The sequence below is a fragment of the Mesoplodon mirus genome (assembly GCF_964341445.2).
Source record: "Mesoplodon mirus genome assembly, chromosome: 7".
NCBI lineage: Eukaryota > Metazoa > Chordata > Mammalia > Artiodactyla > Ziphiidae > Mesoplodon > Mesoplodon mirus.
The window spans coordinates 47,850,917-47,863,739 of record NC_138983.1 but is presented as its reverse complement, the minus strand read 5'-3'; the positions used below and the strand labels follow the sequence as shown (position 1 = coordinate 47,863,739).

At 42.7% G+C, this 12,823-nt stretch overlaps 1 protein-coding gene across 4 annotated transcripts in view; it reads right to left on the bottom strand.

Annotated features, from left to right (window-relative positions):
• Positions 1–9,914, bottom strand: part of RAB30 (RAB30, member RAS oncogene family) — an 84,074-nt gene extending 74,160 nt beyond the window's left edge. For all 4 annotated transcript variants that reach the window (XM_082626938.1, XM_082626939.1, XM_082626941.1 and 1 more), the window contains exon 1: positions 9,732–9,914. The gene's annotated coding sequence lies outside the window, so the exon portion shown is untranslated. The remainder of the gene's footprint in view (positions 1–9,731) is intronic.
• Positions 9,915–12,823: the final 2,909 nt, after the last annotated feature.

The window sequence follows — 12,823 nt, the reverse complement described above, 5'->3', positions numbered from 1 at the left end:
ATCGCCTCCAGGGAATTCTTACCACGAATGTTTAATCTGAGTCTAAGAATGAGAAAACAATCAGACAAATCCAATCTACAGTCTACAAAGCAGCTTAGATCAAAATGTCAATATTATGAAAGACAAAAAAGGCAGGGAAACTTTGCTACATTAAAAGAAACTAAAGAGACACGACTACATTGTGTAAGTAATCCTTATTAGATCCTGGGTCCCCCTCCCCCCAAAAGGTTATAAACGACATTGGAACAACTGGGGAAATCTGAAAAATATTACTGTTTCAATATAATGATATTGTGGTTACAGGGGAGAATGTCCTTGTTCTTTAGACATACATGCTCCTATGCTTAGAGGTAAAGTGTTGTGGTGTCTGCAACTCACTTTCAAATGGGTTAGAAAAAAAAAAAAAGTGTGTGTGTGAGTATGTGCGTGCGTGTGTGTGTGTATGTGTGCGTGTGTGTGTGTGCACATGCGCAGAATGGTAAAGCAAACAAATCTAGATGAAGGGTGTAAGAGTGTTCACTGTAATACTTTTGCAATTTTTCTATATGTTTGAAAATTTTCAAAATAAGTTGGGGAAAAAAAATCAAACCAAACATGTAAACCACCTGACACCTAGTAGGTGCTATGATTGTTCCCATCATGGCTTCAACTAACTCAATACAACTACAAAAAGCTCCTCCCCTGTGCCCATGGGTAAAATAAACCAAATCAAAGTAAACACCACCAGCCAGCCAGTCCTGCCTTCAGAATGCTTACACTTCTGATCAGATGGCAAGGCAAAAACAGGAAGCAGCTGGAGATGAAGTAAGGTTTCGGTTCCAGAAAATCTACCTGGGGCCTACAACTGCAAATTTTTTTTAAGTTAGGTAACTTTAAAAAACAAAACAGAACCAGTTACTTAACGTCACTAAGAATTTGTTTCCTCATTTACATGGAAAAGTGGAGCTAAAATCTACCGCCCAGGTTGACAGAATAAGACAGCGTACATAATACACCTTTGTAAAGTATATATTATTGAAGACTCTCATTAAAAGATATTAGTCTCAAAAAAATGATATTAGTCTCCTAGAATAAAAGCAGAGAAGGAAAGCTCCTGGGTGGTTCCACCTTTGTTTCCCTATCAGAACACCCAGCAGAAGAATTTGCATTTAGCTTATGCTCACAAATATTGGATGAAGACATAATAATAAGACATTATGAGACAGAATGCCTAAAGAAAGTCTTTTGGGTAACAGATGCCACTGGAATTAGAGGAAAGATTAATATGAGCTGGCCCAGCCAGAGACAGCAACACCTTAACAAAAACACATATTTATGTGCACATAAATTTGCCAAAGCCCTATTACACACATTATCTCATCTGAGCCTCACAATAATCCCCATTTTGGAGATGAATAAACTGAGGCTTGAAAAGACAAATTACCCACCTAGCACACAACTCAAATTTGTGTTTGCTCAACCCAGCCACAGAAGAACGAAAATAACTGGCTAAAAGAATGGAAATAATTCACAGCTCAGCGATCCCAGGGTCTCTGTTGGGACAGTGAGTCACTGATGGCCACTCCTAAACTCAGACCTTTTCTACAAAAAAAAAATGCCAAAAATCTGCCTTGGGATTGCTTCTGTGGATATTCAGAAAGATGAAAAATCAGGCCTTTTTACCACGTGCTTCAGATATTAAAACAGTGGAGCTTAAATTCCCCTTTCTTGTGTGGTTATGTGACGGAGATGGAGAGGAAGTGAGCAGAAGAGGTTATTTTCACTTCAAGGTTGATGGTGTCCGCATTTTAGTGAAGTTAACCTTAACTCAAAAATAAAATTTTTCTGCAGAATTTTCTGGGGGAAAATTCTTGGCTGCTTTACTATTTCAGATCACTTTTTTTTTTTTTTTTTTTTTTTTTTTTTTGCGGTATGCGGGCCTCTCACTGTTGTGGCCTCCCCCGTTGCGGAGCACAGGCTCCGGATGCGCAGGCCCAGCGGCCATGGCTCACGGGCCCAGCCGCTCCGCGGCATATGGGATCCTCCCAGACCGGGGCACGAACCCGTATCCCCTGCATCGGCAGGCGGACTCTCAACCACTGCGCCACCAGGGAGGCCCTCAGATCACTTTTTAAACACCCTGCTGTGTTGCAGACTGGGAAATATACTTTATTTCTCTCTTCCAGAGGTTTCCATGTTATTTACATATCAACCTTTACTACAGCCATCACAAAAACCAGCAGGAACTCTTAATTCCATTTTCCCCCACTTTCTGTCCACCCATCACAAATTCCTTCCCTTAGTAAGAGAGGGTAGCCCAAGTGGCTAATGGACTTGACAAATGGCAGTGTCAAAGACTGCGATAAGAATTTTTTTTAATACTTATTTTATTTATTTTGGCTGCACCAGTCTTCGTTAAGGCATGAGGGATCTAGTTCCCCGACTAGGGATCGAACCTGGGCCCCCTGCATTGGGATCTCGGAGTCCTACCCACTGGACCACCAAGGAAGTCCCTGCGATAAGAATTTAAATCAGGGGGCAATTAAAGGGAAACTGTCCGTGCCCTTTGACCCAGCATTTCTACCCCAGAAATGAATCCTACAGAAATATTCCCACAAGTTCATTACAAAAGGATGCATGCTCAAATGCTCACTGCAGCAGTGTCCAACAGCCACTGAAAAGGGCAAGTTAGAGGAACATGCAAATACACGGGGCAAATGCCTGAAATATATTAAGTAAAAGAGCAAGCAGAATACGTATTATAATAATATCATTAGCATATGTGTGGGACAAAATGACCGCCATACACATCAAAATCGCAACAGTTGACTATGGGGGGTGGAATTAAGGGAATTTTCCCTTTGTACAGTAGTTCGTTGTATATTTCTGTAATGAATTTTGCTTAATCTTATGTTATGTCTAGAATCAAAAAACTAATTTAAGATATATATTTATGTGCTCTTTCGTGGCCTTTCCTCTTTGCAGTCAAATGCTCTACTCCTGAGTTATAGCCCCGCTTATCTTTGCTCTTCACTTTGGAAACCGCTAGCGCTCTACCTATATTACTACCTCTAGAAATAAAGAGTGCTGGCTGTAGAAGTTTGCACTCTTAGGGAATGACAGAATCATGGTTAGAAAGGACAGAAAAGGTCACCTACAATATCTGCCAACAAATGGTATTCCAGCCCATAGGCTAATTAAATATGTGCAGTTATCAAGAAAATCACTATCTTCTGAAGCAGGCCTTGATGTCTTCTAGCTTTGCTGTGACATTCCTAAACATGACATTCAGGAATGGGCAACTGACCTGGACACCAATATCCACAATGCGGCAGGCTAAGCAGACAGAATCATTATCACATCCAAGAAAACTAATATTGTTACACTGTCATCTCCTATGCAGCTCCCATTCAAATTTCCCCAACTGTCCCCACAATGTCCTTTATAGCTTTTTTTTTTAAGTCCAGGATCCGATCAAGGGTTGCATGTGGCATTTGGTTGTCACAGCACTTTAGTCTCTTTTAATCTAGATTAGTCCCCCATTCATTTTGTTTTCTTTTGTTTTGTTTCTCTTTCATGACATTGACATTTTCGAAGATCGCAGGCCAGCTGTTTTGCAGTATGTCCCACAATCTGGACTTGCCTGACTATTTCCTCATGATTAGATTTAGGTTAAACATTTCTGGCAAAAATTCTACCTTGGTGATGTTGTGTACTTCCCATTGCATCAAGTTGTCTAGTTACACTGAGTTATCTTTTTCTTCATTGTGTCACTGTGGGTACGAAGAAAGCATCAGCCAATAAATAAAATATGTAAAGTAATAAATAATGTCAAAAACAGCTTCAATGAGCACCAGCTATTCCAGGCACAGTGCCAGACATTTCAAAATGTATTATCTCATTTAAACCTCAGGACAATCATGCAAAGAAAGAGGTTCAAAGAGGTTAAGTCACTTGCCCAAGGACACACATGTAGTGATAGGAAAGTGCACACATGCACATGTGAACTCACACACACACACACACACAAACAAATGATCTCTGGGGTTCATGGTCTCCCTGAGGATCTTCCAGCGACAAGTTAAGAAGCCCTACCTTAGGGCTCCCCTGGTGGCGCAGTGGTTGAGAGTCCGCCTGTCGATGCAGGGGACGCAGGTTCGGGCCCCAGTGCGGGAAGATCCCACATGCCGCGGAGCGGCTGGGCCCGTGAGCCATGGCCACTGAGCCTGCATGTCCGGAGCCTGTGCTCCACAACGGGAGAGGCCACAACAGTGAGAGGCCCGTGTACAGCAAAAAAAAAGCCCTACCTTAAACTAATCTTGAGGAGTCCTACCTAGCTTTCAAGGGTTGAATTCCTGTGAAGAATAAACTGAAAATAAATTATCTGTGGTCAATACAAAATTATTCCAAACTTGGAAATATTTGGAGATGGGCCACCTTTCCACCATAGCCAAGAAAATAGGGCAATGGTTCCATAAATTATTTTAACATTCTGGTATTTGTTTGTCTTGTTTTTTACTATTCTGCAACAAAATGAAAAAAAATAGAGAATTTTTCACAAAGCTAAATATATTTTTAATTTTAAAATTAAGTTCTTTCTACAACTTTTGATATAAAATGTCCTTTATTTCATGAGATAAAGCGAAGGAGGACATATTTTTAAAATATCTTTACTACAGAAAAATAACCCTTGGCAACAACTCACCCAATTTTATCTTATTTTTTGTATTTTTACTTATCTATAAAATTCAAAAGTCCCCATTGATCTAGGGAATTCTATACAATCAAAATTATTTTTGAGAAACTAACTGGAATAAATGAAGTTCAGCCCAAAAAGAAACCAGATCTGAAATATTTCTGAAATTTCCCTTTAAGTCATCCAAAAAACATTTCAGAAGCTTGGGTGTCCTCATTTTAATGCATTTGTTAAAACCATTTTACGTTTTGTTTATTTATTTATTTATTTATTTTTAATTTTTTTTTGCGGTACGCGGGCCTCTCACTGTTGTGGCCTCTCCCGTTGCGGAGCACAGGCTCCGGAAGCGCAGACTCAGCGGCCATGGCTCACGGGCCCAGCCGCTCCGCGGCGTGTGGGATCTTCCCGGACCGGGGCACGAACCCGTGTCCCCTGCATCGGCAGGCGGACTCTCAGCCACTGCGCCACCAGGGAAGCCCCCATTTTATATTTTATATTTGCATTACTCGTTGCCATCTTCCGATATGTTGATATTTCCTGCTTTTGAATGGGCCCTTATGACTTAGATTAGTTTATTCAATCTACAAACATTCACAGAGTCCCCAGTTTGTGCAAGGCACTCTATTAGGTGCCTGAGAACCCAGCCTGGTGAGTTTTTTCTGGCCTCCATGTCTCAGGTCAAAGGTCACCATCAACTTTGTGAACACTGCTCCTCCCCCGCCAAGGAAGCATGAAAGTCCGTCCTCCTTGGGGCTGTGCTTTCCTAGCACTGCCTACAAACCTCTCTGTGTGTGATTATATGTTTATGTTCCGCTCCCTCACCTGAGCAATTTTTCCAAAGCAAATACTATCTTATTCAATGCTGTATTCCTAGCACAGTGCACGTATACCTGGTGATCAGTATAAATTAGTGGAATAAATATATCTTATGATGAGGAAACTAAAGCTCACCAAAAAAATATGACGTGTCCAAAATCATACAGCTAATAAATAAGTAGTACTCAGTCTTAGAAAGCCTCACCAGAGCTCTCTTCCATTCCACCATGCTGCATCCTACACACAGACAGGGTGAGTGAGAGATCTTAGATGTCTTCCTGGAAGCTCAAACTCAATATGACCAAAAGTTCCTCCTCCCTGAAAAAACAAACAAAAATCTGGTCCCCAGCGAATGTTACCTTTCTCTTGTAAGCAGCATCTCCAGTGGCTCAAGGAAAAACTCAAGTCATCTCGACTCCCTCTTTTCCCTATACCCACCCACATCCAATCAGTCTACAGTCTTATCACTTATAATCTTCAAACTTAGTGTCTCTCCAATCTCTTCCCTTCTCTCCTAGCCCCTGCCACCACCCTAGATCCAAGCCACCACCATGCCACATGTAGACTACAAAAATGACGTGCTACCTCATCTCACGTTCACTTTGGCTAATTCTCTCCAGTCTCTTTCCCACTTAACAGCCACCGTGATGGTTTTAACATCATTCTACCTGCATATGTAATTCATCTAGCTAATTAAAGCCGTTCACTTAAGATAAAGACCAAATTCACCTGTGGCTCAGAAAACTGCCCACTCTCTAGACTCTGTCCACCTCTCCAGCCTCATTTGTCTTCATTCCGGTCTCTCTCCCTTGCTCTGCCTCCATATACTAACCTTTTAAATCCTCATATTTATCGCTTTCCTTTGTATTTTGAACATGCAGTTGCCCTTTGTTCCCATTCTCAGCACCTCCCATTGCAGTCCTAAATTACTTACACTCACTCTTCAAGTCTCTTGAAATGTCACTTCCTACAGGAAGCCTTCCCTGATTCTCCCAAACAAGGGAAGCACACCACATTAGGCACTTCTATACCACCTTGTAGTACATCCCCCTTTGGCAGGAGCATTCATCACACCTGCAATTACTTCTCCAATGATTATCTCCCCTATTTAGAACATAAGCTCCATGATGGCAGTGGAAGCGTCTCTTTTCACTGAGGTATCCAGTCCTTAGACTATAGTAGCTGCTCACCATATCTGCTGACAGAAGGACAGCCTGAGGCCATAACATCAGGCCAAGTAAACCAAGGGGAAAGGATTCTTATCCCTTTGCAAAGGATTTAAACTAAGGGAGAGGACTTCCCTGGTGGAGCAGTGGTTGAGAATCCGCCTGCCAATGCAGGGGACACAGGTTCAAGCCCTAGTCCGGGAAGATCCCACATACCGCAGAGCAACTAAGCCCATGCGCCACAACTATTGAGCCTGCACTCTAGAGCCTGCGTGCCACAACTACTGAAGTACGTGCGCCTAGAGCCCGTGCTCCACAACAAGAGAAGCCACTGCAATGAGAACACGTGCACCGCCACAAAGAGTAGCCCCCGCTCACCGCAACTAGAGAAAGCCCGCATGCAGCAATGAAGACCCAATGCAGCCAAAAATAAATAAATAAATAAATGTTTAAATAAAATAAAATAAGGGAGAAAGAAATGCATAGTTTTTCAAGGTCACAGAGATAGCAGTGATAGGGCCAAAACTAACCTTCCATTCTGCTCATTTCTCCTCCCTAAAACACTAAAAACCCTGGGTAGGAGAGGGCACAGCTTAGAAGAGGGATGAAAAGATGAGGAGTGAGAGGTCCAAGATGACAGCTTCTGAATCTGCCTGTCACACTAGTTGCCTCCAGATGGGCAGCAGTTAGACTTTTCATGCCTAGAGAAGCACTGTCTTACACAAACATAACCACTACCACATCCTTTTCCTTAATAGGAAGTTTATAAAATAACAAACTTCTTTCATCCACAAAGGAGAAGAAATAACAGGAGGAAAAGCTGTTGCTGCTCCAAGCACCTTAAGAAAAAAGAAAACCCAAATGGCTAGTTTGGCCACCTGGACCTGCTCCTCAGCAATCAACAGGGAAGGGAGGGGAAAAGACAGCCTTCCCACCACATACTAAAGCAGGAAAAGGAAAAAAAAAGTATTAAATGAGGCAGAAGCCATTCGAAGTCTACTTATTCTTTGGGAATTATGAGAACATTTTGCGTAGAGCATTTAAAAACCTCGCTAATGCATTGGCAGCTCTTAATACAGGTACCAAGGAAAGGAAAAGTGGCATGGGCTCAACCGCAACAGTTCACTGTCCACGTGCTGCTGAGGCCAAACTATGTCTGTCACAGAAGCCACAAACCAGGCCAAGGGGTCAGGTTCGTTGCTGTTCATCCTGCCAAGCACCAACTGCAAGAAAAAGAAAAGGCAAAGCCTCTTCAATGAGGACTCTGTAGAATAACTATTAGCACATTCTCATCCACCCTGGAGTTTCTGGGTGAAGAAGAGAATGGATGAGAGGGTATTCAGAGAAAAGTGAAAGTGACTTAGAGAAAGAGATGTCATCTACTGGCGATAAGAGGGAGATTTTGAAACACAGAGGAAAAATGAGAATGGCAAATGGAGAGGCAGGGAAAGAAACTGGAAGAACTTCAAGAGACACAGAGGGGTGGGGAAAGGAAGGTACAGCGGGAGGGATGCTCAGCAAAGCAGACAGTAAGCAACAGAAAAACAGAGAGAGAAGCAAAGCCAGGCAGTCCATCTTTTCCCAAATCCCAAAGCTGCTCATTGCATCCCAATAAATCACTCTACCACAAAGCCCATATAATGGACTGTCCTTTGCATTCAGTAACAAGCAGCATTTAACGAAGCATCGCCCAGCTGCAACTTTGGAGACCTAAGGGTCTGAATTAAAAATGAACAAAATTGGTTCAGCAACAGAAGACAACCAGTAATGACTTTCCCCCAATGCCTGCCTTGGCTATGAAAGGTTTAGCGTTTTGAAGTTAAGCATAAAACACTCTGGCATTTCTCCTTTTGACATTCCAAGAGGGGGTGTGGTTGACCCCAGGTCCATTCATTTCCAAGGTTGTAGATCTCTCAGCTAAGACTGGCCCCATCTGTTCTGGAGTCAGCCAGCTGTTTATTTCAAAATAACATATTTATTGTACTAATCATCCTACTAACTCTTACAAGAAGAGAGCCAATATCATACGGGTCAAAATGCTCTCTGTCTTGTTAAACGTGTCAGTTTGTTTAAAAACCAAAACCAAAAAGCAAAAAAAACCTCTACTATCCTCCTCGGTTTCAACCTCCAGGATCACTCTTCCATGCGTACCTTTCAGTAATGGCAAATGAAGGTTAATGGCGCTTCTAACTTTTCCTTTCCCTAATGCTTTAAAATGAACCGGAGTGTCCCTAATGATCTCTTCTCCAAACCGTTACTGGTGACTGTGCCTCAGGAAACGGCAGCTCATTATGGTACCATTGTCAGTGGCAAGGAGCCTATTGCAATGTAATTTAAAACACTCACACAAGCACAAATCTGTCGGCTCCACTTCCAAACAATCCTGAAATCCTGCAGTTGGGAGAAGAAAAACACTAACAAAAATGCTGCATCTAGAAGCCCAAGAGAACCTTCACGAGACACGTGAAATATTTCTGACAGGCACGGAGTGCACCATTAAAGGACACTGTCACCTCAAATCAGCAGAAAAGGCGAGACAAACGACGTAGACACACACACATACATAAAATAAAGCCCCACAAAACTTAACCTACTCAGAAGCACGCTCATCTTAAAAATGAATAGTGTGTGCTCGCCCAAGTGACATGAAATGTTCCAAAGTAGTGCGACCACATTAAATCACTGTCTCCATTTCTCCCCACGCATCACCCCTTCCCACTCAAATCTCAGCACTAGGGCCGTGTGTGACAGGACTGCAGTCCCCCAACCTCTGCCTTCCTCTGATTTTCCAAGAGCACTTCCCAACGTCCTCCCCAGCCCAGCCCCCTCTCCCAGCCTCCAAAAAGGTTGAGGGGAGTTGCGACTAGGGAACTGGCAGGCATAGGTCCTCCGGCGGGGGAAGGTTGCTGGAGTTGTTCTTTGCAGTGACCCAAATTGCACAGAGCTTTTCGCTTAGTAGCGTTTGCGAGCACCTCCCCAGTCCTCCCGCCCCCATCTTCCCAAAAGAAAGGCTTGAGAACTAAGCGGGAGGAATAACTTGGTAAGAACCATTTGAATAAATCACTTCAACTCACCTGGTTTGGGATTTTTCTCCCCACCCCAGGCATAAACAGAAAGGATGTGCGAATGAGTCACGCACGCAAGGGAAGGTGTTGCGATGTCCTAAGTCCAAGGGCTGGAGTCAGTCCCTGCCCTGGTGCTGCTGCTACTCTTAGCTCAGCTGGAGCGAGCGGCAATCGCAAGCCTAGCAGCAGCAGGGGGGTGGATAGACCTTAGCACAATGAATGCAGTGGGGTTTTTGCAATGACATCATCCCTCTGTCCAAAAGGCCCCAATAGCCATGCTCAGGTGCGATGCATTCTGGGAATTGTAGTCTCCTCAAGGCCTGGCGGGGACACAGAGGCTATTGCCGGAACTACAATGCCCAAAATGCGCCAAGGTCGGACCCGCCCAGAGCGGGCAAAGGGAGAGAAGGGGACTTGGCCGCCATGTTAGGAGTGCTAGGACGTTTCTGCGGAGCCGTCTGAGGTTTTAGGGAACGCGGGAGCCGAGTGGTGGTGCAGAGGGGACGGTGAGGAGGAGCACAAGCCAGTCGGAGAGCCTGGGTTCCAAACCTGGGCACCGGGGGATGGAGGCAGCATCTGGGGACTGAGTAGGACGCGTCCGTCTGGTGGCGGCATGTGAGACCGAGTGGGCCTTGACCTCACGGTCTTGCAGGGGCTGCGGAGGCCCTCTACTCCTCTTGCTCCATTTTATAACTAAGGGATTGAGGGAGTCAGTTTACTCCTGGGCTCAGAGCATCACTGAGACCCGCTAATAGGATAGTCGGGGCGGTTGTGATTTTTGGGGGGTGCGGAGACCCCGGGTGGCGATTCTGCCGCCTTTGGTCGGAGAAGCTTCCACCTACGGAGTTGGGCTCTCCCAAATTTATTTTTATCTTCTTATCATTCATTTTTCAACCATCCTTACCCTTTCCCAGGGTGTCGTACCCTCATTGGTTTTTCATACAGGAATGATTTGCAAAAGGTCCCAAAGAAATCGATGTTGGAAGGTAGCTAAGGTGGAAAGGGACGGTGCTTTGGCCCCGAAATAAAGACAAGACAGGAAGCGTCCTACAGGAGTAACACACCCGGTTTAAAACGTCATCTTCATACATGCCAACGAAAGCAGGGAGGTGTTGAAAGGGAATATTGATGGTAGACCTATTGGCGGCTGGCGATTGGTTCCGGAGTAACTGGGATTCTTGAATAAACCTAGAGTGTTATGCTAAAAATACTGCGGAGACGGGATCTTCAGTAGCATGGATCACGGACTTATTTAAAAAATACATTTAGTGTTTAATTTGTGGAACTCCATATATACGACCACTTTAGGAACTAATTTTCTCTTAAACTCGGTAGCTGAAACCGAAGTCATTGGTCTTTAAGTTGTTTTGCCCAGTATTTCAAATGGACTGTGTTTTTTTTCTCAATTGTGTTACTAAAACAATGCTGTGTGTTTGTTCTTTTTCAGAGTCTGTCTACACTATGAAAAGATGGGAAATTTCTTTCTTCCTGAGGGTGTCCGAAGGGCTAAAAATGCCGATATATATGTGCTGTTTTTCTCCTTTCCTTTTGTGCATTATCCTGAAAAAATTAACTGACACTTTGGGTCATTAGGGGTATGCACTTCACTTGTTAGTTAAAATTATAGCTGATAAATGGATTATCGTATCAAGGAAAGACTAGGCAGAGTGATTATAAACGACAAAAGCATGGTCGAAACATGTCTCAAATGTATGCAGATGATAACTACAAAAACAGTTTTATAAAGAATGATCTTATATATGTCATGTTTCTGGGAACAAGGCAGATGAGTGGCTTTGTTTCATTTTTAAACAAAGGTAATATGTATTGGCCTCACTTATCCATGGATACAACAATGGGAAGAGCTTATGAAATTATTTGTTATTCATAAATACCTTCTTTGCAAGTAATGTTGGTAAGTATAGGAAAAGGTACAGAATGTTTACTATTTTCTTTCTGATCATCAGTATAACTATAGACGTGTTTTAAGCTTAATAGAGATGAAATAGACTGAACAGGTTTACATTTAGGCTTAGTTTCAAACTCTTACAAATTATTTTTAGGGCTTGGTGATTCAGGGGTGGTGTTGTGTCTTATATGAGCTTATCTTGTTCATTTTATGATGCTTTATGTAAGCAATAACCTCCTCAATTTGAGTTACTATGGAAGACAAATGGCGGGGGGTGGGGGGGGAGGGACCCAGCAGATTTCACAGAAATACTGTATGTGAGAAATGAGACCTGTATAATGTAGCGATTTCTATAATTTGTCATGTGATTGGGTAGTTAGAAATTTTTCCAGCCTTATATTCAATGGACATCTAACCATAAAGAAATGAAACAAGTCTAGTTACTATCTCAAAAAACAACTCCATGACCCTTAACTTTTAGGAAAAAAAATTATGTACTCTGTATAGAAATTTCATTTAAAAAATTAGTGTTAGAGGAATTGATGATGCCAGCTTCTGAAAGAATAACCTCAGTGTCCCAGAGAAAAAACTGGGTTAGAAAGCTGAAAAGTGGAATTAGGAATGTCTTAAGTATATAAAGAAATCTACCTTCTTTTTCTCTGTCAAAAGGGAGTTAGGACATTGATTTGTATTATAATTATAGGTAGTTCATTAAAGAGTATTGAGTTAGTTGCTGTTATATCAAGGGTTTTTTCAACAGGGTCAAGTGTCTGGATCACCTGTAGAACTCTAGAAATGTGTAGCTGTTGCCCACCATTCATCCAGCTGAATTATTGTCCAGGGTTGTAACCAGCTGTTTTGTATTTTTAAAACACTAGAGGTGAGTGCACAGGGGTGGGGTAGAGCAGCCTTCCACATCCCATATTTGTGGTTTTTTGTGGTGTGTCACACAAGTAATAATTGTAAGTTTTGGCAAGGATTTTAGGTTTATTACTAAATACATTCATAAATGAATTTTGAAGATGTGTAGATGACCTAGGGATCAATTTATGCATGGTGTGGAGGAGGGGACATCAATTTTAGCTTTAAGAATACCACAATATCCTGACTTCCTGGATATTTCTTAGAGTGAGGGTTTAGTCTAATACGAAGAAGGTCTGATCATAAGAGACACTTAACCAGTAAGAGCTCA